Here is a 27,754-nt window from a genome sequence, read left to right on the forward strand (position 1 = left end):
CAGTGCAGGACTGGGCTGCTCACTCCATACCAGTGCAGGACTGGGCTGGTCACTCCATACCAGTGCAGGACTGGGCTGGACTCTCCATACCAGTGCAGGACTGGGCTGGACTCTCCATACCAGCACAGGACTGGGCTGGACTCTCCATACCAGCACAGGACTGGGCTGGACTCTCCATACCAGCACAGGACTGGGCTGGACTCTCCATACCAGCACAGGACTGGGCTGGACTCTCCATACCAGCACAGGACTGGGCTGGACTTTCCATACCAGCACAGGACTGGGATGGACCCTCCATACCAATGTATGACTGGGCTGGACTCTCTATACCAGCACAGGACTCGGTTGGACCCTCCATACCAGCACAGTACTGGGCTGGACTCTCTATAGCAGCACAGGACTGGGCTGGACTCTCCATACCAATGCATGACTGGTCTGGACTGTCTATACCAGCGCATTACTAGTCTGGACTCTCCATGCCAGCGCAGGACTGAGCTGCACTCTCCATACCAGCGCAGGACAGGGCTGCACTCTCAGTACCAACGCAGGGCAGGACTGCACTCTCCATACCAGCACAGCACAGGGCTGCACTCTCCATACCAGCGCAGGACAGGGCTGCACTCTCCATACCAGCGCAGGACAGGGCTGCACTCTCCATACCAGCACAGGACAGGGCTGCACTCTCCATACCAGCACAGGACTGGACTGCACTCTCCATACCAGTGCATGATTGGGCTGCAATCTCCGTACCAGTGCAGGACTGGGCTGCTCACTCCATACCAGTGCAGGACTGGGCTGCTCACTCCATACCAGTGCAGGACTGGGCTGCTCACTCCATACCAGTGCAGGACTGGGCTTGTCACTCCATAACAGTGCAGGACTGGGGTTGTCACTCCATACCAGTGCAGGACTGGGCTGGTCACTCCATACCAGTGCAGGACTGGGCTGGTCACTCCATACCAGTGCACGACTGGGCTGGTCAATCCATACCAGTGCACGACTGGGCTGGTCACTCCATACCAGTGCAGGACTGGGCTGCTCCCTCCATACCAGTGCAGGACTGGGCTGCTCCCTCCATACCAGTGCAGGACTGGGCTGCTCACTCCATACCAGTGCAGGACTGGGCTGCTCACTCCATACTAGTGCAGGACTGGGCTGGTCACTCCATAACAGTGCAGGACTGGGCTGTTCACTCCATACCAGTGCAGGACTGGGCTGGACTCTCCATACCAGTGCATGACTGGACTGGACTATTTATACCAGTGCAGGACTGGGCTGGACTCCCTATACCAGCACAGGACTGGGCTGGACTCCCTATACCAGCACAGGACTGGGCTGGACTCCCTATACCAGCACAGGACTGGGCTGGATTCCCTATACCAGCACAGGACTGGGCTGGACTCTCCATACCAGCAAAGGACTGGGCTGGACTCTCCATACCAGCACATGACTGAGCTGGACTCTCCATACCAGCACAGGACTGGGCTGGACTCCCTATACCAGCACTAGACTGGGCTGGACTCCCTATACCAGCACAGGACTGGGCTGGACTCTTTATACCAGCACAGGTCTGGGCTGGACTCTTTATACCAGCACAGGCCTGTGCTGGACTCCATATACCAGCACAGGACTGGGCTGGACTCTCCATACCAATGCATGACTTGGCTGGACTGTCTATACCAGCGCAGGACTGGGCTGGACTCTCTATACCAGCCCAGGACTGGGTTGGACTCCCTATACCTGCACAGGACTGGGCTGGAGTCTCCATAGCAGGACAGGACTGGGCTGGACTCCCTATACCAGCCCAGGACTGGGCTGGACTCCCTATACCAGCCCAGGACTGGGTTGGACTCCCTATACCTGCACAGGACTGGGCTGGACTCCCTATTCCTGCACAGGACTGGGCTGGACTCCCTATACCAGCCCAGGACTGGGTTGGACTCCCTATACCTGCACAGGACTGGGCTGGACTCTCCATACCAGCACAGGACTGGGCTGGACCCTCCATACCAGCAAAGGCCTGGGCTGGACTCTCCATACTAGCACAGGACTGGGCTGGACTCTCCATACTAGCACAGGACTGGGCTGGACTCTCCATACCAGCACAGGACTGGGCTGGACTCTCCATACCAGCACAGGACTGGGCTGGACTCTTTATACCAGCGCAGAACTTGGCTGGACTCTCTATACCAGCACTGGACTGGGCTGCGCTCTCCATACCAGCGCAGGACAGGGCTGCACTCTCCATACCAGCACAGGACAGTGCTGCACTCTCCATACCAGCGCAGGACAGGACTGCACTCTCCATACCAGTGCAGGACAGGGCTGCACTCTCCATACCAGCGCATGACAGGGCTGCACTCTCCATACCAGCGCAGGACAGGGCTGCACTCTCCATACCAGCGCAGGACAGGGCTGCACTCTCCATACCAGCGCAGGACAGGACTGCACTCTGCATACCAGCGCAGGACTGGGCTGCACTCACCATACCAGTGCATGATTGGGCTGCAATCTCCATACCAGTGCACGACTGGGCTGGTCACTCCATACCAGTGCACGACTGGGCTGGTCACTCCATACCAGTGCAGGACTGGGCTGGTCACTCCATACCAGTGCAGGACTGGGCTGCTCACTCCATACCAGTGCAGGACTGGGCTGCTCACTCCATACCAGTGCAGGACTGGGCTGTTCACTCCATAACAGTGCAGGACTGGGCTGTTCACTCCATAACAGTGCAGGACTGGGCTGTTCACTCCATAACAGTGCAGGACTGGGCTGTTCACTCCATAACAGTGCAGGACTGGGCTGTTCACTCCATAACAGTGCAGGACTGGGCTGGACTCTCCATACCAGTGCATGACTGGACTGGACTATTTATACCAGTGCAGGACTGGGCTGGACTCCCTATAGCAGCACAGGACTGGGCTGGACTCCCTATACCAGCACAGGACTGGGCTGGACTCCCTATACCAGCACACGACTGGGCTGGATTCCCTATACCAGCACAGGACTGGGCTGGACTCTCCATACCAGCAAAGGACTGGGCTGGACTTTCCATACCAGCAAAGGACTGGGCTGGACTCTCCATACCAGCACATGACTGAGCTGGACTCTCCATACCAGCAAAGGACTGGGCTGGACTCTCTATACCAGCAAAGGACTAGTCTGGACTCTCCATGCCAGCGCAGGACTGAGCTGCACTCTCCATATAGCGCAGGACAGGGCTGCACTCTCAATACCAACGCAGGACAGGGCTGCACTCTCCATACCAGCGCATTACAGGGCTGCACTCTCCATACCAGCGCAGGACTGGCCTGGAATCTCCATACCAGCGCAGGACTGGGCTGCACTCTCCATACCAGTGCATGATTGGGCTGCAATCTCCGTACCAGTGCAGGACTGGGCTGGTCACTCCATACCAGTGCCGGACTGGGCTGGTCACTCCATACCAGTGCATGACTGGACTGGACTATTTATACCAGTGCAGGACTGGGCTGGACTCCCTATACCAGCACAGGACTGGGCTGGACTCCCTATACCAGCACAAGACTGGGCTGGACTCCCTGTACCAGCACAGGACTGGGCTGGACTCCCTATACCAGCACAGGACTGGGCTGGACTCCCTATACCAGCACTAGACTGGGCTGGACTCCCTACACCAGCACAGGACTGGGCTGGACTCTTTATACCAGCACAGGTCTGGGCTGGACTCTTTATACCAGCACAGGCCTGGGCTGGACTCTTTATACCAGCACAGGTCTGGGCTGGACTCTTTATACCAGCACAGGCCTGGGCTGGACTCCCTATACCAGCACAGGACTGGGCTGGACTCTCCATACCAATGCATGACTTGGCTGGACTGTCTATACCAGCGCAGGACTGGGCTGGACTCTCTATACCAGCCCAGGACTGGGTTGGACTCCCTATACCTGCACAGGACTGGGCTGGAGTCTCCATAGCAGGCCAGGACTGGGCTGGACTCCCTATACCAGCCCAGGACTGGGTTGGACTCCCTATACCTGCACAGGACTGGGCTGGACTCCCTATACCTGCACAGGACTGGGTTGGACTCCCTATACCTGCACAGGACTGGGCTGGACTCTCCATACCAGCACAGGACTGGGCTGGACTCTCCATACCAGCAAAGGCCTGGGCTGTACTCTCCATACTAGCACAGGACTGGGCTGGACTCTCCATACCAGCACAGGACTGGGCTGGACTCTTTATACCAGCGCAGAACTTGGCTGGACTCTCTATACCAGCACTGGACTGGTCTGGGCTCTCCATACCAGCACAGGACTGGGCTGGGCTCTCCATACCAGCGCAGGACAGGGCTGCACTCTCCATACCAGCACAGGACAGTGCTGCACTCTCCATACCAGCGCAGGACAGGACTGCACTCTCCATACCAGTGCAGGACAGGGCTGCACTCTCCATACCAGCGCATGACAGGGCTGCACTCTCCATACCAGCGCAGGACAGGTTTGGACTCTCCATACCAACACAGGACTGGGCTGGATTCTCCTTACCAAATTATGACTGGGCTGGACTCTCTATACCAGCACAGGACTCGGTTGGACCCTCCATACCAGCACAGTACTGGGCTGGACTCTCCATACCAGCACAGTACTGGGCTGGACTCTCTATAGCAGCACAGGACTGGGCTGGACTCTCCATACCAATGCATGACTGGTCTGGACTGTCTATACCAGCGCATTACTAGTCTGGACTCTCCATGCCAGCGCAGGACTGAGCTGCACTCTCCATACCAGCGCAGGACAGGGCTGCACTCTCAGTACTAACGCAGGGCAGGGCTGCACTCTCCATACCAGCGCAGGACAGGGCTGCACTCTCCATACCAGCGCAGGACAGGGCTGCACTCTCCATACCAGCGCAGGACAGGGCTGCACTCTCCATACCAGCGCAGGACAGGGCTGCACTCTCCATACCAGCGCAGGACAGGGCTGCACTCTCCATACCAGCACAGGACTGGGCTGCACTCTCCATACCAGTGCTTGATTGGGCTGCAATCTCCGTACCAGTGCAGGACTGGGCTACTCACTCCATACCAGTGCAGGACTGGGCTGGTCACTCCATACCAGTGCAGGACTGGGCTTGTCACTCCATACCAGTGCAGGACTGGGGTTGTCACTCCATACCAGTGCAGGACTGGGCTTGTCACTCCATACCAGTGCAGGACTGGGCTGGTCACTCCATACCAGTGCAGGACTGGGCTTGTCACTCCATACCAGTGCAGGACTGGGCTGGTCACTCCATACCAGTGCAGGACTGCGCTTGTCACTCCATGCCAGTGCAGGACTGGGCTGGTCACTCCATACCAGTGCAGCACTGGGCTGGTCACTCCATACCAGTGCACGACTGGGCTTGTCACTCCATACCAGTGCACGACTGGACTGGACTCCCTATACCAGCGCAGGACTGGGCTGGACTCCCTATACCAGCACAGGACTGGGCTGGACTCCCTATACCGGCACAGGACTGGGCTGGATTCCCTATACCAGCACAGGACTGGGCTGGACTCTCCATACCAGCACAGGACTGGGCCGGACTCTCCATACCCGCAAAGGACTGGGCTGGACTCTCCCTACCAGCACATGACTGAGCTGGACTCTCCATACCAGCAAAGGACTGGGCTGGACTCTCTATACCAGCAAAGGACTAGTCTGGACTCTCCATGCCAGCGCAGGACTGAACTGCACTCTCCATACCAGCGCAGGACAGGGCTGCACTCTCCATACCAGCGCATTACAGGGCTGCACTCTCCATACCAGCGCAGGACTGGCCTGGACTCTCCATACCAGCGCAGGACTGGGCTGCACTCTCCATACCAGTGCATGATTGGGCTGCAATCTCCGTACCAGTGCAGGACTGGGCTGCTCACTCCATACCAGTGCCGGACTGGGCTGGTCACTCCATACCAGTGCCGGACTGGGCTGGTCACTCCATACCAGTGCATGACTGGACTGGACCATTTATACCAGTGCAGGACTGGGCTGGACTCCCTATACCAGCACAGGACTGGGCTGGACTCCCTATACCAGCACAGGACTGGGCTGGACTCCCTATACCAGCACAGGACTGGGCTGGACTCCCTATACCAGCACAGGACTGGGCTGGACTCCCTATACCAGCACAGGACTGGGCTGGACTCCCTATACCAGCACAGGACTGGGCTGGACTCCCTATACCAGCACAGGACTGGGCTGGACTCCCTATACCAGCACTAGACTGGGCTGGACTCGGTATACCAGCACTAGACTGGGCTGGACTCCCTATACCAGCACAGGACTGGGCTGGTCTCTCCATACCAGCACAGGCCTGGGCTGGACTCTCTATACCAGCACAGGACTGGACTGGACTCTCTATACCAGCGCAGGACTGGGCTGGACTCTTTATACCAGCGCAGGACTGAGCTGGACTCTCTATACCAGCACAGGACTGGGCTGGACTCTTTATACCAGCACAGGACTGGGCTGGACTCTCTATACCAGCACAGGACTGAGCTGGACTCTTGACACCAGGACAGGATTCGTCTGGATTCCCAATACCGGTACAGGACTGGGCTGGGCTCCCTATACGAGCACAGGACTGGGCTGGACTCTCCATACCAGCACATGACTGGGCTTGACTATCTATACCAGTACAGGACTGGGCTGGACCCTCCATACCAACGCATGACTGGGCTGGACTCTCTATACCAGCAAAGGACTGGGCTGGACTCTCCATACCAATGCATGACTTGGCTGGACTGTCTATACCAGCGCAGGACTGGGCTGGACTCCCTATACCAGCCCAGGACTGGGTTGGACTCCCTATACCTGCACAGGACTGGGCTGGAGTCTCCATAGCAGGACAGGACTGGGCTGGACTCCCTATACCAGCCCAGGACTGGGTTGGACTCCCTATACCTGCACAGGACTGGGCTGGACTCCCTATACCTGCACAGGTCTGGGCTGGACTCCCTGTACCAGCCCAGGACTGGGTTGGACTCCCTATACCTGCACAGGACTGGGCTGGACTCTCCATACCAGCACAGGACTGGGCTGGACCCTCCATACCAGCACAGGACAGGGCTGCACTCTCCATACCAGTGCAGGACAGGGCTGCACTCTCCATACCAGCGCAGGACAGGGCTGCACTCTCCATACCAGCGCAGGACAGGGCTGCACTCTGCATACCAGCGCAGGACAGGGCTGCACTCTCCATACCAGCGCAGGACAGGACTGCACGCTCCATACCAGCGCAGGACAGGGCTGCACTCTCCATACCAGCGCATGACAGGGCTGCACTCTCCATACCAGCGCAGGTCAGGGCTGCGCTCTCCATTCCAGTGCAGGACTGGGATGGACTCTCCATACCAACGCATGACTGGTCTGGACTCTCGACACCAGGACAGGATTCCGCTGGATTCTCTATACCTATAAACGACTGGGCTGGACTCCCTATACCAGCACAGGACTGGGCTGGACCCTCCATACCAACGCATGACTGGGCTGGACTCTCTATACCAGCAAAGGACTGGGCTGCACTCTCCATACCAGCGCAGGACAGGACTGGACTCTCCATACCAACGCAGTACTGGGCTTGGCTCTCTATACCAGCGCATTACTGGGCTGGACTTTTTATACCAGCGCAGGACTGCTGGGCTTTCTATACCAGAGCAGGACTGGGCTGGACTCTCCATACAAGCGCAGGACTGAGCTGGACTCTCCATTCCTCCCGTATTACTGGGCTGGACTCTCATACCAGCGCAGGACTGGGCTGTACACTCCATACCAGCACAGGACAGGGCTGCACACTCCACACCAGCGCAGGGCTGTGCTGCACACTCCACACCAGCGCAGGGCTGTGCTGCGCACTCCATACCAGCGCAGGACTGGGCTGCACACTCCATACTAGCGCAGGACTGGGCTGCGCACTCCATACCAGCGCAGGACTGGGCTGCGCACTCCATACCAGCGCAGGACTGGGCTGCGCACTCCATACCAGCGCAGGACTGGGCTGCGCACTCCATACCAGCGCAGGACTGGGCTGCACACTCCATACCAGCGCATGGCTGTGTTGCGCACTCCACACCAGCGCAGGACTGGGCTGCGCACTCCACACCAGTGCAGGACTGGGCTGCACACTCCACACCAGCGCAGGACTGGGCTGCACTCTCCATACCAGCGCAGGACTGGGCTGGTCACTCCATACCAGTGCAGCACTGGGCTGGTCACTCCATACCAGTGCAGGACTGGGCTGGACTCTCCATACCAGCACAGGACTGGGCTGGACTCTCCATACCAGCACATGACTGAGCTGGACTCTCCATACCAGCACAGGACTGGGCTGGACTCTCCATACCAGCACAGGACTGGGCTGGAATCTCCATACCAGCACAGGACTGGGCTGGACTCTCCATACCAGCACAGGACTGGGATGGACCCTCCATACCAATGCATGACTGGGCTGGACTCTCTATACCAGCACAGGACTCGTTTGGACTCTCCATACCAACACAGGACTGGGCTGGATTCTCCTTACCAAATTATGACTGGGCTGGACTCTCTATACCAGCACAGGACTCGGTTGGACCCTCCATACCAGCACAGTACTGAGCTGGACTCTCCATACCAGCACAGTACTGGGCTGGACTCTCTATAGCAGCACAGGACTGGGCTGGACTCTCCATACCAATGCATGACTGGTCTGGACTGTCTATACCAGCGCATTACTAGTCTGGACTCTCCATGCCAGCGCAGGACTGAGCTGCACTCTCCATACCAGCGCAGGACAGGGCTGCACTCTCAGTACTAACGCAGGGCAGGGCTGCACTCTCCATACCAGCGCAGCACAGGGCTGCACTCTCCATACCAGCGCAGGACAGGGCTGCACTCTCCATACCAGCGCAGGACAGGGCTGCACTCTCCATACCAGCGCAGGACAGGGCTGCACTCTCCATACCAGCGCAGGACAGGGCTGCACTCTCCATACCAGCACAGGACTGGGCTGCACTCTCCATACCAGTGCTTGATTGGGCTGCAATCTCCGTACCAGTGCAGGACTGGGCTACTCACTCCATACCAGTGCAGGACTGGGCTGGTCACTCCATACCAGTGCAGGACTGGGCTTGTCACTCCATACCAGTGCAGGACTGGGGTTGTCACTCCATACCAGTGCAGGACTGGGCTTGTCACTCCATACCAGTGCAGGACTGGGCTGGTCACTCCATACCAGTGCAGGACTGGGCTTGTCACTCCATACCAGTGCAGGACTGGGCTGGTCACTCCATACCAGTGCAGGACTGCGCTTGTCACTCCATGCCAGTGCAGGACTGGGCTGGTCACTCCATACCAGTGCAGCACTGGGCTGGTCACTCCATACCAGTGCACGACTGGGCTTGTCACTCCATACCAGTGCACGACTGGACTGGACTCCCTATACCAGCGCAGGACTGGGCTGGACTCCCTATACCAGCACAGGACTGGGCTGGACTCCCTATACCGGCACAGGACTGGGCTGGATTCCCTATACCAGCACAGGACTGGGCTGGACTCTCCATACCAGCACAGGACTGGGCCGGACTCTCCATACCCGCAAAGGACTGGGCTGGACTCTCCCTACCAGCACATGACTGAGCTGGACTCTCCATACCAGCAAAGGACTGGGCTGGACTCTCTATACCAGCAAAGGACTAGTCTGGACTCTCCATGCCAGCGCAGGACTGAACTGCACTCTCCATACCAGCGCAGGACAGGGCTGCACTCTCCATACCAGCGCATTACAGGGCTGCACTCTCCATACCAGCGCAGGACTGGCCTGGACTCTCCATACCAGCGCAGGACTGGGCTGCACTCTCCATACCAGTGCATGATTGGGCTGCAATCTCCGTACCAGTGCAGGACTGGGCTGCTCACTCCATACCAGTGCCGGACTGGGCTGGTCACACCATACCAGTGCCGGACTGGGCTGGTCACTCCATACCAGTGCATGACTGGACTGGACCATTTATACCAGTGCAGGACTGGGCTGGACTCCCTATACCAGCACAGGACTGGGCTGGACTCCCTATACCAGCACAGGACTGGGCTGGACTCCCTATACCAGCACAGGACTGGGCTGGACTCCCTATACCAGCACAGGACTGGGCTGGACTCCCTATACCAGCACAGGACTGGGCTGGACTCCCTATACCAGCACAGGACTGGGCTGGACTCCCTATACCAGCACTAGACTGGGCTGGACTCGGTATACCAGCACTAGACTGGGCTGGACTCCCTATACCAGCACAGGACTGGGCTGATCTCTCCATACCAGCACAGGCCTGGGCTGGACTCTCTATACCAGCACAGGACTGGACTGGACTCTCTATACCAGCGCAGGACTGGGCTGGACTCTTTATACCAGCGCAGGACTGAGCTGGACTCTCTATACCAGCACAGGACTGGGCTGGACTCTTTATACCAGCACAGGACTGGGCTGGACTCTCTATACCAGCACAGGACTGAGCTGGACTCTTGACACCAGGACAGGATTCGTCTGGATTCCCAATACCGGTACAGGACTGGGCTGGGCTCCCTATACGAGCACAGGACTGGGCTGGACTCTCCATACCAGCACATGACTGGGCTTGACTATCTATACCAGTACAGGACTGGGCTGGACCCTCCATACCAACGCATGACTGGGCTGGACTCTCTATACCAGCAAAGGACTGGGCTGGACTCTCCATACCAATGCATGACTTGGCTGGACTGTCTATACCAGCGCAGGACTGGGCTGGACTCCCTATACCAGCCCAGGACTGGGTTGGACTCCCTATACCTGCACAGGACTGGGCTGGAGTCTCCATAGCAGGACAGGACTGGGCTGGACTCCCTATACCAGCCCAGGACTGGGTTGGACTCCCTATACCTGCACAGGACTGGGCTGGACTCCCTATACCTGCACAGGTCTGGGCTGGACTCCCTGTACCAGCCCAGGACTGGGTTGGACTCCCTATACCTGCACAGGACTGGGCTGGACTCTCCATACCAGCACAGGACTGGGCTGGACCCTCCATACCAGCACAGGACAGGGCTGCACTCTCCATACCAGCGCAGGACAGGGCTGCACTCTCCATACCAGCGCAGGACAGGGCTGCACTCTCCATACCAGCGCAGGACAGGGCTGCACTCTGCATACCAGCGCAGGACAGGGCTGCACTCTCCATACCAGCGCAGGACAGGACTGCACGCTCCATACCAGCGCAGGACAGGGCTGCACTCTCCATACCAGCGCATGACAGGGCTGCACTCTCCATACCAGCGCAGGTCAGGGCTGCGCTCTCCATTCCAGTGCAGGACTGGGATGGACTCTCCATACCAACGCATGACTGGTCTGGACTCTCGACACCAGGACAGGATTCCGCTGGATTCTCTATACCTATAAACGACTGGGCTGGACTCCCTATACCAGCACAGGACTGGGCTGGACCCTCCATACCAACGCATGACTGGGCTGGACTCTCTATACCAGCAAAGGACTGGGCTGCACTCTCCATACCAGCGCAGGACAGGACTGGACTCTCCATACCAACGCAGTACTGGGCTTGGCTCTCTATACCAGCGCATTACTGGGCTGGACTTTTTATACCAGCGCAGGACTGCTGGGCTTTCTATACCAGAGCAGGACTGGGCTGGACTCTCCATACAAGCGCAGGACTGAGCTGGACTCTCCATTCCTCCCGTATTACTGGGCTGGACTCTCATACCAGCGCAGGACTGGGCTGTACACTCCATACCAGCACAGGACAGGGCTGCACACTCCACACCAGCGCAGGGCTGTGCTGCACACTCCACACCAGCGCAGGGCTGTGCTGCGCACTCCATACCAGCGCAGGACTGGGCTGCACACTCCATACTAGCGCAGGACTGGGCTGCGCACTCCATACCAGCGCAGGACTGGGCTGCGCACTCCATACCAGCGCAGGACTGGGCTGCGCACTCCATACCAGCGCAGGACTGGGCTGCACACTCCATACCAGCGCATGGCTGTGTTGCGCACTCCACACCAGCGCAGGACTGGGCTGCGCACTCCACACCAGTGCAGGACTGGGCTGCACACTCCACACCAGCGCAGGACTGGGCTGCACTCTCCATACCAGCGCAGGACTGGGCTGGTCACTCCATACCAGTGCAGCACTGGGCTGGTCACTCCATACCAGTGCAGGACTGGGCTGGACTCTCCATACCAGCACAGGACTGGGCTGGACTCTCCATACCAGCACATGACTGAGCTGGACTCTCCATACCAGCACAGGACTGGGCTGGACTCTCCATACCAGCACAGGACTGGGCTGGAATCTCCATACCAGCACAGGACTGGGCTGGACTCTCCATACCAGCACAGGACTGGGATGGACCCTCCATACCAATGCATGACTGGGCTGGACTCTCTATACCAGCACAGGACTCGTTTGGACTCTCCATACCAACACAGGACTGGGCTGGATTCTCCTTACCAAATTATGACTGGGCTGGACTCTCTATACCAGCACAGGACTCGGTTGGACCCTCCATACCAGCACAGTACTGAGCTGGACTCTCCATACCAGCACAGTACTGGGCTGGACTCTCTATAGCAGCACAGGACTGGGCTGGACTCTCCATACCAATGCATGACTGGTCTGGACTGTCTATACCAGCGCATTACTAGTCTGGACTCTCCATGCCAGCGCAGGACTGAGCTGCACTCTCCATACCAGCGCAGGACAGGGCTGCACTCTCAGTACTAACGCAGGGCAGGGCTGCACTCTCCATACCAGCGCAGCACAGGGCTGCACTCTCCATACCAGCGCAGGACAGGGCTGCACTCTCCATACCAGCGCAGGACAGGGCTGCACTCTCCATACCAGCGCAGGACAGGGCTGCACTCTGCATACCAGCGCAGGACAGGGCTGCACTCTCCATACCAGCACAGGACAGTGCTGCACTCTCCATACCAGCGCAGGACAGGACTGCACGCTCCATACCAGCGCAGGACAGGGCTGCACTCTCCATACCAGCGCATGACAGGGCTGCACTCTCCATGCCAGCGCAGGTCAGGGCTGCGCTCTCCATTCCAGTGCAGGACTGGGATGGACTCTCCATACCAACGCATGACTGGTCTGGACTCTCGACACCAGGACAGGATTCCGCTGGATTCTCTATACCTATAAACGACTGGGCTGGACTCCCTATACCAGCACAGGACTGGGCTGGACCCTCCATACCAACGCATGACTGGGCTGGACTCTCTATACCAGCAAAGGACTGGGCTGCACTCTCCATACCAGCGCAGGACAGGACTGGACTCTCCATACCAACGCAGTACTGGGCTTGGCTCTCTATACCAGCGCATTACTGGGCTGGACTTTTTATACCAGCGCAGGACTGCTGGGCTTTCTATACCAGAGCAGGACTGGGCTGGACTCTCCATACAAGCGCAGGACTGAGCTGGACTCTCCATTCCTCCCGTATTACTGGGCTGGACTCTCATACCAGCGCAGGACTGGGCTGTACACTCCATACCAGCACAGGACAGGGCTGCACACTCCACACCAGCGCAGGGCTGTGCTGCACACTCCACACCAGCGCAGGGCTGTGCTGCGCACTCCATACCAGCGCAGGACTGGGCTGCACACTCCATACTAGCGCAGGACTGGGCTGCGCACTCCATACCAGCGCAGGACTGGGCTGCGCACTCCATACCAGCGCAGGACTGGGCTGCGCACTCCATACCAGCGCAGGACTGGGCTGCACACTCCATACCAGCGCATGGCTGTGTTGCGCACTCCACACCAGCGCAGGACTGGGCTGCGCACTCCACACCAGTGCAGGACTGGGCTGCACACTCCACACCAGCGCAGGACTGGGCTGCACTCTCCATACCAGCGCAGGACTGGGCTGCACACTCCATACTAGCGCAGGACTGGGCTGCGCACTCCATACCAGCGCAGGACTGGGCTGCGCACTCCATACCAGCGCAGGACTGGGCTGCGCACTCCATACCAGCGCAGGACTGGGCTGCACACTCCATACCAGCGCATGGCTGTGTTGCGCACTCCACACCAGCGCAGGACTGGGCTGCGCACTCCATACCAGTGCAGGACTGGACTGCACACTCCATACCAGTGCAGGACTGGGCTTGTCACTCCATACCAGTGCAGGACTGGGCTGGTCACTCCATACCAGTGCAGCACTGGGCTGGTCACTCCATACCAGTGCACGACTGGGCTGGTCACTCCATACCAGTGCACGACTGGGCTGGTCACTCCATACCATTGCAGGACTGGGCAGCTCACTCCATATCAGTGCAGGACTGGGCTGCTCACTCCATACTAGTGCAGGACTGGGCTGGACTCTCCATACCAGTGCATGACTGGACTGGACTATTTATACCAGTGCAGGACTGGGCTGGACTCCCTATAGCAGCACAGGACTGGGCTGGACTCCCTATACCAGCACAGGACTGGGCTGGACTCCCTATACCAGCACAGGACTGGGCTGGATTCCCTATAGCAGCACAGGACTGGGCTGGACTCCCTATACCAGCACAGGACTGGGCCGGACTCTCCATACCAGCAAAGGACTGGGCTGGACTCTCCATACCAGCACAGGACTGGGCTGGACTCTCCATACCAGCACAGGACTGGGCTGGACTCTCCATACCAGCAAAGGACTGGGCTGGGCTGGACTCTCCATACAAGCAAAGGACTGGGCTGGACTCTCCATACCAGCACAGGACTGGGCTGGACTCTCCATACCAGCAAAGGACTAGTCTGGACTCTCCATCGCAGCGCAGGACTGAGCTGCACTCTCCATACCAGCGCAGGACAGGGCTGCACTCTCAATACCAACGCAGGACAGGGCTGCACTCTCCATACCAGCGCATTACAGGACTGCACTCTCCATACCAGCGCAGGACTGGCCTGGACTCTCCATACCAGCGCAGGACTGGGCTGCACTCTCAATACCAGTGCATGATTGGGCTGCAATCTCGATACCAGTGCAGGACTGGGCTGCTCACTCCATACCAGTGCTGGACTGGGCTGGTCACTCCATACCAGTGCCAGACTGGGCTGGTCACTCCATACCAGTGCATGACTGGACTGGACTATTTATACCAGTGCAGGACTGGGCTGGACTCCCTATACCAGCACAGGACTGGGCTGTACTCTCTATACCAGCACAGGACTGGGCTGGACTCCCTATACCAGCACAGGACTGGGCTGGACTCCCTATACCAGCACAGGACTGGGCTGGACTCCCTATACCAGCACTAGACTGGGCTGGACTCCCTATACCAGCACAGGACTGGGCTGGACTCTCTATACCAGCGCAGGACTGGGCTGGACTCTTTATACCAGCGCAGGACTGAGCTGGACTCTCTATACCAGCACAGGACTGGGCTGGACTCTCTATACCAGCACAGGACTGGGCTGGACTCTCTATACCAGCACAGGACTGGGCTGGACTCTCTATACCAGCACAGGACTTGGCTGGACTCTCTATACCAGCACAGGACTGGGCTGGACTCTCTATACCAGCACGAGACTGGGCTGGACTCGCTATACCAGCACGAGACTGGGCTGACTCGCTATACCAGCCTGGACTCTTGACACCAGAACAGGATTCGTCTGGATTCCCAATACCTGCACAGGACTGGGCTGGAGTCTCCATAGCAAGACAGGACTGGGCTGGACTCTCCATACCAGCACAGGACTGGGCTGGGCTCTCCATACCAGCACAGGACAGGGCTGGACTCTCCATACCAGCACAGGACTGGGCTGGACTCTCCATACAAGCAAAGGACTGGGCTGGACTCTCCATACCAGCACAGGACTGGGCTGGACTCTCCATACCAGCAAAGGACTAGTCTGGACTCTCCATGCCAGCGCAGGACTGAGCTGCACTCTCCATACCAGCGCAGGACAGGGCTGCACTCTCAATACCAACGCAGGACAGGGCTGCACTCTCCATACCAGCGCATTACAGGACTGCACTCTCCATACCAGCGCAGGACTGGCCTGGACTCTCCATACCAGCGCAGGACTGGGCTGCACTCTCAATACCAGTGCATGATTGGGCTGCAATCTCGATACCAGTGCAGGACTGGGCTGCTCACTCCATACCAGTGCTGGACTGGGCTGGTCACTCCATACCAGTGCCGGACTGGGCTGGTCACTCCATACCAGTGCATGACTGGACTGGACTATTTATACCAGTGCAGGACTGGGCTGGACTCCCTATACCAGCACAGGACTGGGCTGTACTCTCTATACCAGCACAGGACTGGGCTGGACTCCCTATACCAGCACAGGACTGGGCTGGACTCCCTATACCAGCACAGGACTGGGCTGGACTCCCTATACCAGCACTAGACTGGGCTGGACTCCCTATACCAGCACAGGACTGGGCTGGACTCTCTATACCAGCGCAGGACTGGGCTGGACTCTTTATACCAGCGCAGGACTGAGCTGGACTCTCTATACCAGCACAGGACTGGGCTGGACTCTCTATACCAGCACAGGACTGGGCTGGACTCTCTATACCAGCACAGGACTGGGCTGGACTCTCTATACCAGCACAGGACTTGGCTGGACTCTCTATACCAGCACAGGACTGGGCTGGACTCTCTATACCAGCACAGGACTGGGCTGGACTCTCTATACCAGCACGAGACTGGGCTGGACTCTCTATACCAGCACAGGACTGAGCTGGACTCTTGACACCAGAACAGGATTCGTCTGGATTCCCAATACCTGCACAGGACTGGGCTGGAGTCTCCATAGCAAGACAGGACTGGGCTGGACTCTCCATACCAGCACAGGACTGGGCTGGGCTCTCCATACCAGCACAGGACAGGGCTGCACTCTCCATACCAGCGCAGGTCAGGGCTGCACTCTCCATATCAGCGCAGGACAGGGCTGCACTCTCCATACCAGCGCAGGACAGGGCTGCTCTCTCCATACCAGCGCAGGATAGGGCTGCACTCTCCATACCAGCGCAGGTCAGGGCTGCACTCTCCATTCCAGCGCAGGACTGGGCTGCACTCACCATACCAGTGCATGATTGGGCTGGTCACTCCATACCAGTGCAGGACTGGGCTGGTCACTCCATACCAGTGCAGGACTGGGCTGCTCACTCCATACCAGTGCAGGACTGGGCTGGTCACTCCATACCAGTGCAGGACTGGGCTGGTCAATCCATACCAGTGCAGGACTGGGCTGGTCACTCCATACCAGTGCAGGACTGGGATTGGTCTCTTCATACCAGTGCAGGACTGGGCTGGTCACTCCATAGCAGTGCAGGACTGGGCTGGTCACTCCATAGCAGTGCAGGACTGGGCTGGTCACTCCATAGCAGTGCAGGACTGGGCTGGTCACTCCATAGCAGTGCAAGACTGGGTTGGTCACAACATTCCAGTGCAGGACTGGACTGGTCACTCCATACCAATGCAGGACTGGGATTGGTCTCTCCATACCAGTGCAGGACTGGGATGGACTCTCCATACCAACGCATGACTGGTCTGGACTCTCGACACCAGGACAGGATTCCGCTGGATTCTCTATACCTATAAACGACTGGGCTGGACTCCCTATACCAGCACAGGACTGGGCTGGACCCTCCATACCAACGCATGAATGGGCTGGTCTCTCTATACCAGCAAAGGACTGGGCTGCACTCTCCATACCAGCGCAGGACAGGACTGGACTCTCCATACCAACGCAGTACTGGGCTTGGCTCTCTATACCAGCGCATTACTGGGCTGGACTTTTTATACCAGCGCAGGACTGCTGGGCTCTCTATACCAGAGCAGGACTGGGCTGCACTCTCCATACCAGCGCAGGGCTGTGCTGCACACTCCACACCAGCGCAGGGCTGGGCTGCGCACTCCATACCAGTGCAGGACTGGGCTGCGCACTCCATACTAGCGCAGGACTAGGCTGCGCACTCCATACCAGCGCAGGACTGGGCTGCGCAGTCCATACCAGCGCAGGACTGGGCTGCGCACTCCATACCAGCGCAGGACTGGGCTGCACACTCCATACCAGCGCATGGCTGTGCTGCGCACTCCACACCAGAGCAGGACTGGGCTGCGCACTCCACACCAGCGCAGGACTGGGCTGCACACTCCACACCAGCGCAGGACTGGGCTGCACACTCCACACCAGCGCAGGACTGGCCTGCACACTCCTTACCAGCGCAGGACTGGCCTGCACACTCCACACCAGTGCAGGACTGGCCTGCACACTCCACACCAGTGCAGGACTGGGCTGCTCACTCCATACCAGCGCAGGACTGGGCTGCACACTCCATACCAGCGCATGACTGGGCTCGACTCTGTATACCAGCACAGGACTGGGCTGGACTCTGAATGCCAGCGCAGGACTGGGCTGGACTCTCTATACCGGCGCAGGACTGGGCTGGACCCTCCATACCAACGCATGACTGGGCTGGACTCTCTATACCAGCACAGGACTGGGCTGGACTCTCTAAACCAACGCATGACTAGGCTGGACTCTCCCTACCAGCACAGGACTTGGCTGGACTCTCTATACCAGCGCAGGATTGGGCTGGACTCTCTATACCAGCACAGGAGTGGGCTGGAATCTCTATGCGAGCGCAGGACTGGGCTGGACTCTCTATACCAGCAAAGGACTGGGCTGGACTCTCCATACCAACACAGGACTGGGCCGGATTCTCCATACCAGCGCGTGACTGGGCCGCTCTGTCCGCACCAGCGCGCGACTGGGCCGCGCTGTCCGCAGCGGCGCACGAGTGGGCCGGACTCTCCATACCAGCGCAGGACTGGGCCGCACACTCCATACCAGCGTAGGATTGGGCTGGATACTCCATATCAACACATTACTGGGCTGGACTCTCGACACCAGGACAGGATTCGGCTGGACTCCCTATACCAGCCCAGGACTGGGTTGGACTCCCTATACCTGCACAGGACTGGGCTGGACTCCCTATACCAGCCCAGGACTGGGTTGGACTCCCTATCCTGCACAGGACTGGGCTGGACTCTCCATACCTGCACAGGACTGGGCTGGACTCTCCATACCAGCACAGGACTGGGCTGGACCCTCCATACCAGCAAAGGCCTGGGCTGGACTCTTTATACCAGCGCAGAACTTGGCTGGACTCTCTATACGAGCACTGGACTGGGCTGGGCTCTCCATACCAGCACAGGACTGGGCTGGGCTCTCCATACCAGCACAGGACAGGGCTGCACTCTCCATATCAGCACAGGACAGGGCTGCACTCTCCATATCAGCGCAGGACAGGGCTGCACTCTCCATACCAGCGCAGGACAGGGCTGCACTCTGCATACCAGTGCATGACAGGGCTGCACTCTCCATACCAGCGCAGGACAGGGCTGCACTCTCCATACCAGCGCAGGACAGGGCTGCACTCTCCATACCAGCGCAGGTCAGGGCTGCACTCTCCATTCCAGCGCAGGACTGGGCTGCACTCACCATACCAGTGCATGATTGGGCTGCAATCTCCATACCAGTGCAGGACTGGGCTGGTCACTCCATACCAGTGCAGCACTGGGCTGGTCACTCCATACCAGTGCAGGACTGGGCTGCTCACTCCATACCAGTGCAGGACTGGGCTGGTCACTCCATACCAGTGCAGGACTGGGCTGGTCAATCCATACCAGTGCAGGACTGGGCTGGTCACTCCATACCAGTGCAGGACTGGGATTGGTCTCTCCATACCAGTGCAGGACTGGGCTGGTCACTCCATAGCAGTGCAGGACTGGGCTGGTCACTCCATAGCAGTGCAGGACTGGGCTGGTCACTCCATAGCAGTGCAGGACTGGGCTGGTCACTCCATAGCAGTGCAAGACTGGGCTGGTCACAACATTCCAGTGCAGGACTGGACTGGTCACTCCATACCAGTGCAGGACTGGGATGGACTCTCCATACCAACGCATGACTGGTCTGGACTCTCGACACCAGGACAGGATTCCGCTGGATTCTCTATACCTATAAACGACTGGGCTGGACTCCCTATACCAGCACAGGACTGGGCTGGACCCTCCATACCAACGCATGACTGGGCTGGTCTCTCTATACCAGCAAAGGACTGGGCTGCACTCTCCATACCAGCGCAGGACAGGACTGGACTCTCCATACCAACGCAGTACTGGGCTTGGCTCTCTATACCAGCGCATTACTGGGCTGGACTTTTTATACCAGCGCAGGACTGCTGGGCTCTCTATACCAGAGCAGGACTGGGCTGGACTCTCCATACAAGCGCAGGACTGAGCTGGACTCTCCATTCCTCCCATATTACTGGGCTGGACACTCATACCAGCGCAGGACTGGGCTGTACACTCCATACCAGCACAGGACAGGGCTGCACTCTCCATACCAGCGCAGGGCTGTGCTGCACACTCCACACCAGCGCAGGGCTGGGCTGCGCACTCCATACCAGCGCAGGACTGGGCTGCGCAATCCATACTAGCGCAGGACTGGGCTGCGCACTCCATACCAGCGCAGGACTGGGCTGCGCACTCCATACCAGCGCAGGACTGGGCTGCGCACTCCATACCAGCGCAGGACTGGGCTTCACACTCCACACCAGCGCATGGCTGTGCTGCGCACTCCACACCAGCGCAGGACTGGGCTGCGCACTCCACACCAGCGCAGGACTGGGCTGCACACTCCACACCAGCGCAGGACTGGGCTGCACACTCCACACCAGCGCAGGACTGGCCTGCGCACTCCATACCAGCGCAGGACTGGCCTACACACTCCACTCCAGTGCAGGACTGGCCTGCACACTCCACACCAGTGCAGGACTGGGCTGCTCACTCCATACCAGCGCAGGACTGGGCTGCACACTCCATACCAGCGTAGGATTGGGCTGGACTCTGTATGCCAGCGCAGGACTGGGCTGGACTCTGTATGCCAGCGCAGGACTGGGCTGGACTCTGTATACCAGCGCAGGACTGGGCTGGACTCTGTATACCAGCACAGGACTGGGCTGGACTCTGTATGCCAGCGCAGGACTGGGCTGGACCCTCCATACCAGCACAGGACTGGGCTGGACTCTCTATACCAGCGCAGGACTGGGCTGGACCCTCCATACCAACGCATGACTGGGCTGGACTCTCTATACCAGCACAGGACTGGGCTGGACTCTCTAAACCAACGCATGACTGGGCTGGACTCTCCCTACCAGCACAGGACTTGGCTGGACTCTCTATACCAGCGCAGGATTGGGCTGGACTCTCTATACCAGCACAGGAGTGGGCTGGAATCTCTATACGAGCGCAGGACTGGGCTGGACTCTCTATACCAGCACAGGACTGGGCTGGACTCTCCATACCAACACAGGACTGGGCCGGATTCTCCATACCAGCGCGCGACTGTGCCGCTCTGTCCGCACCAGCGCGCGACTGGGCCGCACTGTCCGCACCAGCGCACGACTGGGCCGGACTCTCCATACCAGCGCAGGACTGGGCCGCACACTCCATACCAGCGTAGGATTGGGCTGGATACTCCATACCAACACATTACTGGGCTGGACTCTTGACACCAGGACAGGATTCGGCTGGATTCGCTATACCTGTACAGAACTGGGCTGGACTCCCTATACCAGCACAGGACTGGGCTGGACTCCCTATACCAGCACAGGACTGGGCTGGACTCCCTATACCAGCACAGGACTGGGCTGGACTCTCCATACCAAAGCATGATTGGGCTGCACTATTTATACCAGCACAGGACTGGGCTGGACTCTGCATAACAACGCATGACTGGGCTGGACTCTCTATACCAGCAAAAGACTGGGCTGGACTCTCCATACCAACGCATGACTGGGCTGGAATCTCTATACGAGCGCTGGACTGTGCTGGACTCTCTATTCCAGCACACGACTGGGCTGGACTCCCTATACCAGCACACGACTGGGCTGGACTCTCCATACCAAAGCATGACTGGGCTGCACTATCTATACCAGCACAGGACTGGGCTGGACTCTGCATAACAACGCATGACTGGGCTGGACTCTCCATACCAACGCATGACTGGGCTGGAATCTCTATACGAGCGCAGGACTGGGCTGGACTCTCTATTCCAGCACACGACTGGGCTGGACTCTCTCTACCAGCACAGGACTGGGCTGGACTCTCTATACCTGCGCAGGACTGGGCTGGACTCTCTATACCAGCGCAGGACTGGGCTGGACACTCTATACCAGCACAGGACTGGTCTGGACTCTCTATACCAGCACAGGACTGGGCTGGAATCTCTATACGAGCGCAGGACTGGGCTGGACTCTCCATTCCAACGCATGACTGGGCTGGACTCTCTATACCAGCGCAGGACTGGGCTGGACTTTCTGTACCAGCGCAGGACTGGGCTGGACTCTCTATACCAGTGCAGGACTGGGCTGGACTTTCTATACCAGCGCAGGACTGGGCTGGACTTTCTATACCAGTGCAGGACTGGGCTGGGCTCTCTATACCAACGCAGGACTGGGCTGGACTCTCTATACCAGCGCAGGACTGGGCTGGACTTTCTATACCAGCACAGGACTGGGCTGGACTCTCTATACCAGTGCAGGACTGGGCTGGACTCTCTATACCAGCACGGAAATGAGCTGGACTCTCCATACCAGCGCAGGACAGGGCTGGACTCTCCCTACCAACGCATGACTGGGCTGGACTCTCCATACCAACGCATGACTCGGCTGGACTCTCCGTTCCAGTGCAGGACTGGGCTGGACTCTTTATACCAGCACAGGACTGGGCTGGACTCTCTATACCAGCGCAGGACTGGGCTGGACTCTCTATACCAGCGCAGCACTGGGCTGGACTCTCTATACCAGCGCAGGACTGGGCTGGACTCTCTATACCAGCGCAAGACTGGGCTGGACTCTCTATACCAGTGCAAGACTGGGCTGGACTCTCTATACCAGCACAGAAATGAGCTAGACTCTCCATACCAGCGCAGGACTGGGCTGGACTCTCCCTACCAACGCATGACTGGGCTGGACTCTCTATACCAACACATGACTCGGCTGGACTCTCCATTCCAGTGCAGGACTGTGCTGGACTCTCTATACCAGCACAAGACTGGGCTGGTCTCTCTATACCAGCGCAGGACTGGGCTGGACTCTCTATACCAGCGCAGGACTGGGCTGGACACTCTATACCAGCGCAGGACTGGGTTGGACTCTCTATACCAGCGCAGGGCTGGGCTGGACTCTCTATACCAGCGCAGGACTGGGCTGGACTCTCTATACTTGCACAGGACTGGCCTGGACTGTTTATACTAGCATAAGACTGGGCTGGACTCTCCGTACCAGCGCAGGACTGGGCTGGACTCTCCATACCAGCACAGGACTGAGCTTTAATCTCCATACCAGCGCAGGACTGAGCTGTAATCTCCATACCAGCGCAGGACTGGGCTGGACTCTCTAAACCAGCGTAGGACTTTTCTCAAGGCACAGTCACCACAAATTGAAGAATAATGTACAGAACACTGCTGCAAACAAACAAAAAATTACATCTTTGTTACATGAAACAAAATTGTGTGATTTAATTTGAACATTTTCATTTATTAGTTATCAAAATATTGTAGTTGGGAATACAAGGCTCTTCTAGAATTCTCTATTCCAACTGACAATGTTCAGGACCCTACTGCTCAGCAACCTCTACTCCAGTTCTTGACTGTGCTGGGCTACTAGCTCCTGACTGAGACTTAGGAGAGAATTTTGCCCCTGATCGGATCGGTGCCGCCATTTTACGTGGGTGGGCCAATTAAGGCTTAGCGCTCCCTGTGTGGGGGTGGGAGCAGTTCCCTGAGTGGGGAGAGGTGCTTCAGGGAGATAAGTTTTAAGTTTTAAATATTTAATAAAGAGAAAAAAAAATTTAAGACATGTCCCCTCATGTGACAGTGTCACATGAGCTGGGACATCGCAATGAACTTTAATGACAAACTGTATTTAATTTATAAACCCTTCATGAAACCTCATCCCGCCCGTGGATGAGATTCCATGACAAATGCGAAGGCCGCCTGGGCTCATCACCTGCCCGCCTGCCTTAAGGTTGGATGGGCAGCATTCTCAATAGTGTTAATTAGTTAATTAATGGCCTTAACAGGCGTTTGACAGTTCAGTGGGCGTGCAGCCGAGTCAGCTGCACACCCACCGAGCTGAAAATCTAAATGACGCGTGGTGACGTCGGGACGCACGCCCGGCATCACCCTGCGTCATTTTACACCTCAGCGAGCAGGTCCCGCTCCTGCTCGCCGACCCGCAAATTCTCCCCTTAGTATACAATGCACCATCAAGAATAGACCATTCAGCCCCTCGAGCCTGTTACACCACTCCACTGAATCATGAATGATCTGTATTTCTATTTACCCACAGGTGGAAGTAGAAATGGAGGAAGCTGAAGCTGCTCTTCAATCAAATTGAATGCAGAGCAAACAAGAACAGTTATCAGAATGAAAAACAAGTCATGTAGGATAATATTGAAACAAATGGTAGCAAACAAGGATAGTTGGAATTGTCAGCATTCCTGGAACTTCATATGCTGGGTTTATTAATGTAATTTAAATTCTACCAGCTGCCATTGTAGGACTTGTACCCATGCTCCCAAAACATTAGCCTGGATCTCAAGTCCAGTGATATGACCATTACACCACAATCTCTGCTCCACAGTTAGATTGTTGCTAATTTTATATTGGTATTTTGTTAATTTGTTTTGTTTACTTGTCTGATATAAAGTTTGTTTTTTTAAAAACATGAAATCCTGTTTCCTATTTGTTAAATCACAAGCTGTTCCAATTTGTCTTGAAATGTTAATGGCCCCGAACTGGATTGTAACAACAAACAGTGAAAGTTTCTATGAACATATGCATTAAGAGCAGGAGTAGGCCACTTGGCCCTTCGAGCCTGTTCCTCCATTCAATACGATCATGGCTGATCTAATTTTAACCTCAACTCCACATTCCTACCTACCCTCAATAACCTCTCACCCTCTTGCTTATCAAGAAGCTATCTGCCCTGCCTTTAAAATATTCAAAGACTTTGCTTACGCCACCTTCGGCGGAAAAAGTTTCAAAGACACAACCCTCTGAGAGAAAAAAATTCTCCTCATCTCTGCCTTAAATGGGCAAATCCTTATTTTTAAACAGTGACCCTTAGTTCTGGATTCACCCACAAGGGGAAATATCTCTCCACATCGACTGTCAAGTTCCCTCAGGATCTTACATGTTTCAATCAAATAACCTCTTACTCTTCTAAACTACAGCCAATACAAGCCTAGCCTGCCAAGCCTTTTCTTGTAAGACAACATACCCATTCCAGACATTAGCCTGGTAAACCTTCTCTGAACTGCTTCCAACACATTTGTAATCTTTCTTTAAATAAGGAAGACAATACTATACACAGTACTCCAGTTATGACCATTTTGTATTCAATTGCACTTGCATTAAACAATAACATTATTATTGCTGAAAAAGGAGACATGGCTAAGCTTTTCATATTGCACTCATCAGGACACTTCGCAAGAATACCAACATATAAGGGAAAACAATGATTTATACTGTTTGTGAAGAGAGCGCTCATTGGTTGGCAAGTGGACTCTGATTTGTAAAGGCATTGCCATGGAGAATGCACCAGTGATGATGGCTGACAGTTAACTGTCAAGCATTAATTGAAATTTAAATTGGGCGGCTTGACCCTGATTGGTCAAGGCATTACCCTAAGGATGAGTCAACGAATGGCTGTCATTTATTTTGTTTAGCTGAAATAGGTGCATTGTGTGTCCATGTTCTTTCTGTCTGCAAAGAACAGAGCCCTGTATATTAATATATGTAGCTTCCAGTACACATAAATGCACCACACCGCGAGCCCAACTGACAACCTTAATGGTTGTTAGTGTAATTCTTGGCACACTGAGGACTATTTAGCAAATATTGTCCAATTGCAGAATCACATCTAACTTTGTTCTGAGTTTTTTAAACATGGGCTGGTTGGGTATGGTCTGTATCTTGAACAGCGGCTGCGACATGCTGTTCGATATGATATGCCGCCATTCTTTGGGCCGTACCCTTTAAATCTAGCATCACACTGGCACATTCTATTAGCTTTGCTAGTTACTTGCTGCACCTGGATACCAACCTTTTGCGATATATGTACTAGGACACCCAGATCCCTCTGCATCTTAGAGCTTTGAAATCCCTCACCTTTTAGGTGATATGCCTCTTTTTTATTCGTCATACCAAAATGGACAATCTCACATTTTCCCACGGTATGCTCCATTTGCCAGATCTTTGCCCACTCACCTAACCTATCTATATCCTTTGTAGCCTCCTTATGTCCTCTTCACAACTTACTTTCCTACCTATCTTTGTGTCATCAGCAAATTTAGCAACCATATCATTTGTCCCTTCATCCAAATCATTAATATAAATTGTGAAGATTTGAGGCCCCAGCACTGATCCTGCCAGCCAAAAAAATTACCCATTTATTCCTACTCTCTGTTTCCTGTTAGCATCTAAATATGTTACCCCCTAAACTAAGAGTTTATATTTTCCGCAGTAACCTTTGATGTGGCACCTTGTCAAATGCCTTCTGGAAATCTAAGTATCGTACCGGTTCCCCTTTATCAATAGCACATGTTACTTCTTCAAAGATCATCAATAAATTGGTTAAAGATGATTTCCCTTTCACAAAACTATTGTCTCTGTCTGATTACCTTGAATTTTTCTAATGAATTTAATAATAGCTTCTAACATTTTCCCTATGACAGAGATTAAGCTAACTGGCCTATAGATTCTTGCATTCTGTCTCGCTCACTTTTTTGAATAAGGGAGTTACATTAATTATTTTCCAATCTAATGGAACCCTCCAAATCTAGGGAATTTTGGAAAATTAAAACCAATGCATCAGCTATCTCACTAGCCATTTACAGTTATTTCTGGGATGTTACTTGTACCCTCAATAGGTGAAGACCAATGCAAAATATAGATTCAATTCATCTGCCATCTCCTTAGACTCAGTTTCTATCTGACCAATGTTCACTTTGTTGACTTTTCTTTTTTAAATATCTATAGCATCTCTTACTATCTATCTTTGTGTTTTTAGCAAGCTTTCTCTTGTACCGTAATTTTTCCCTGCATATTAATCTTTTAGTCATTCTTTGCTTTTTTAAAAAATTCTGTCCAATCTTCTGACCTGCCACTCATCTTTGCACAATTATATGCTTTTTCTTTAAGTTTGATACTATCTTTAACTTTTTTAATTAACCATGGATGGTGGGTCCTGCCCTTGGAAGTTTTCTTTCTGGTGTGTATTCTGAAATATCCCCTTAAATGTCTGCCACTGCATCTCTTGACCTATCCCTTCACCTAAATTGCCAGTTCACTTTCACTAGCTCTACTTGTTTGCCCCCATAATTGCCCTTAAAGTATAAATTACTAGACTTACACTCACTTTTCTTTCCCTCAAACTGAATGTAAAATTCAATCATATTATGATCATTGCTACCCAGGGTTACTTTCTCTATGAGGTTATTAATTAATCTTATCTAGTTGCACAATACTAGATCTAGTATAGCCCGATCCCTGGTTGGCTCCAGCACATGCTGATCTAAGAAATTATCCCAAAAACATTCTTGAATTTGTCATCTACACTACCTTTGCCCATCTGATTTTTCCAGTCTATATGTAGACTAAAATCCCCCATGATGATCA

At 55.7% G+C, this 27,754-nt stretch overlaps 1 protein-coding gene across 1 annotated transcript in view; it reads left to right on the plus strand.

Annotated features, from left to right (window-relative positions):
• The window catches only part of LOC121284012 (nectin-3-like), a 213,541-nt gene extending 188,743 nt beyond the window's left edge, over nt 1-24,798 (plus strand). The window contains exon 9 of the mRNA XM_041198925.1: nt 24,423-24,798. The gene's annotated coding sequence lies outside the window, so the exon portion shown is untranslated. The remainder of the gene's footprint in view (nt 1-24,422) is intronic.
• Nucleotides 24,799-27,754: the final 2,956 nt, after the last annotated feature.

This window comes from Carcharodon carcharias, chromosome 11 (assembly GCF_017639515.1).
Source record: "Carcharodon carcharias isolate sCarCar2 chromosome 11, sCarCar2.pri, whole genome shotgun sequence".
Classification (NCBI taxonomy): domain Eukaryota; kingdom Metazoa; phylum Chordata; class Chondrichthyes; order Lamniformes; family Lamnidae; genus Carcharodon; species Carcharodon carcharias.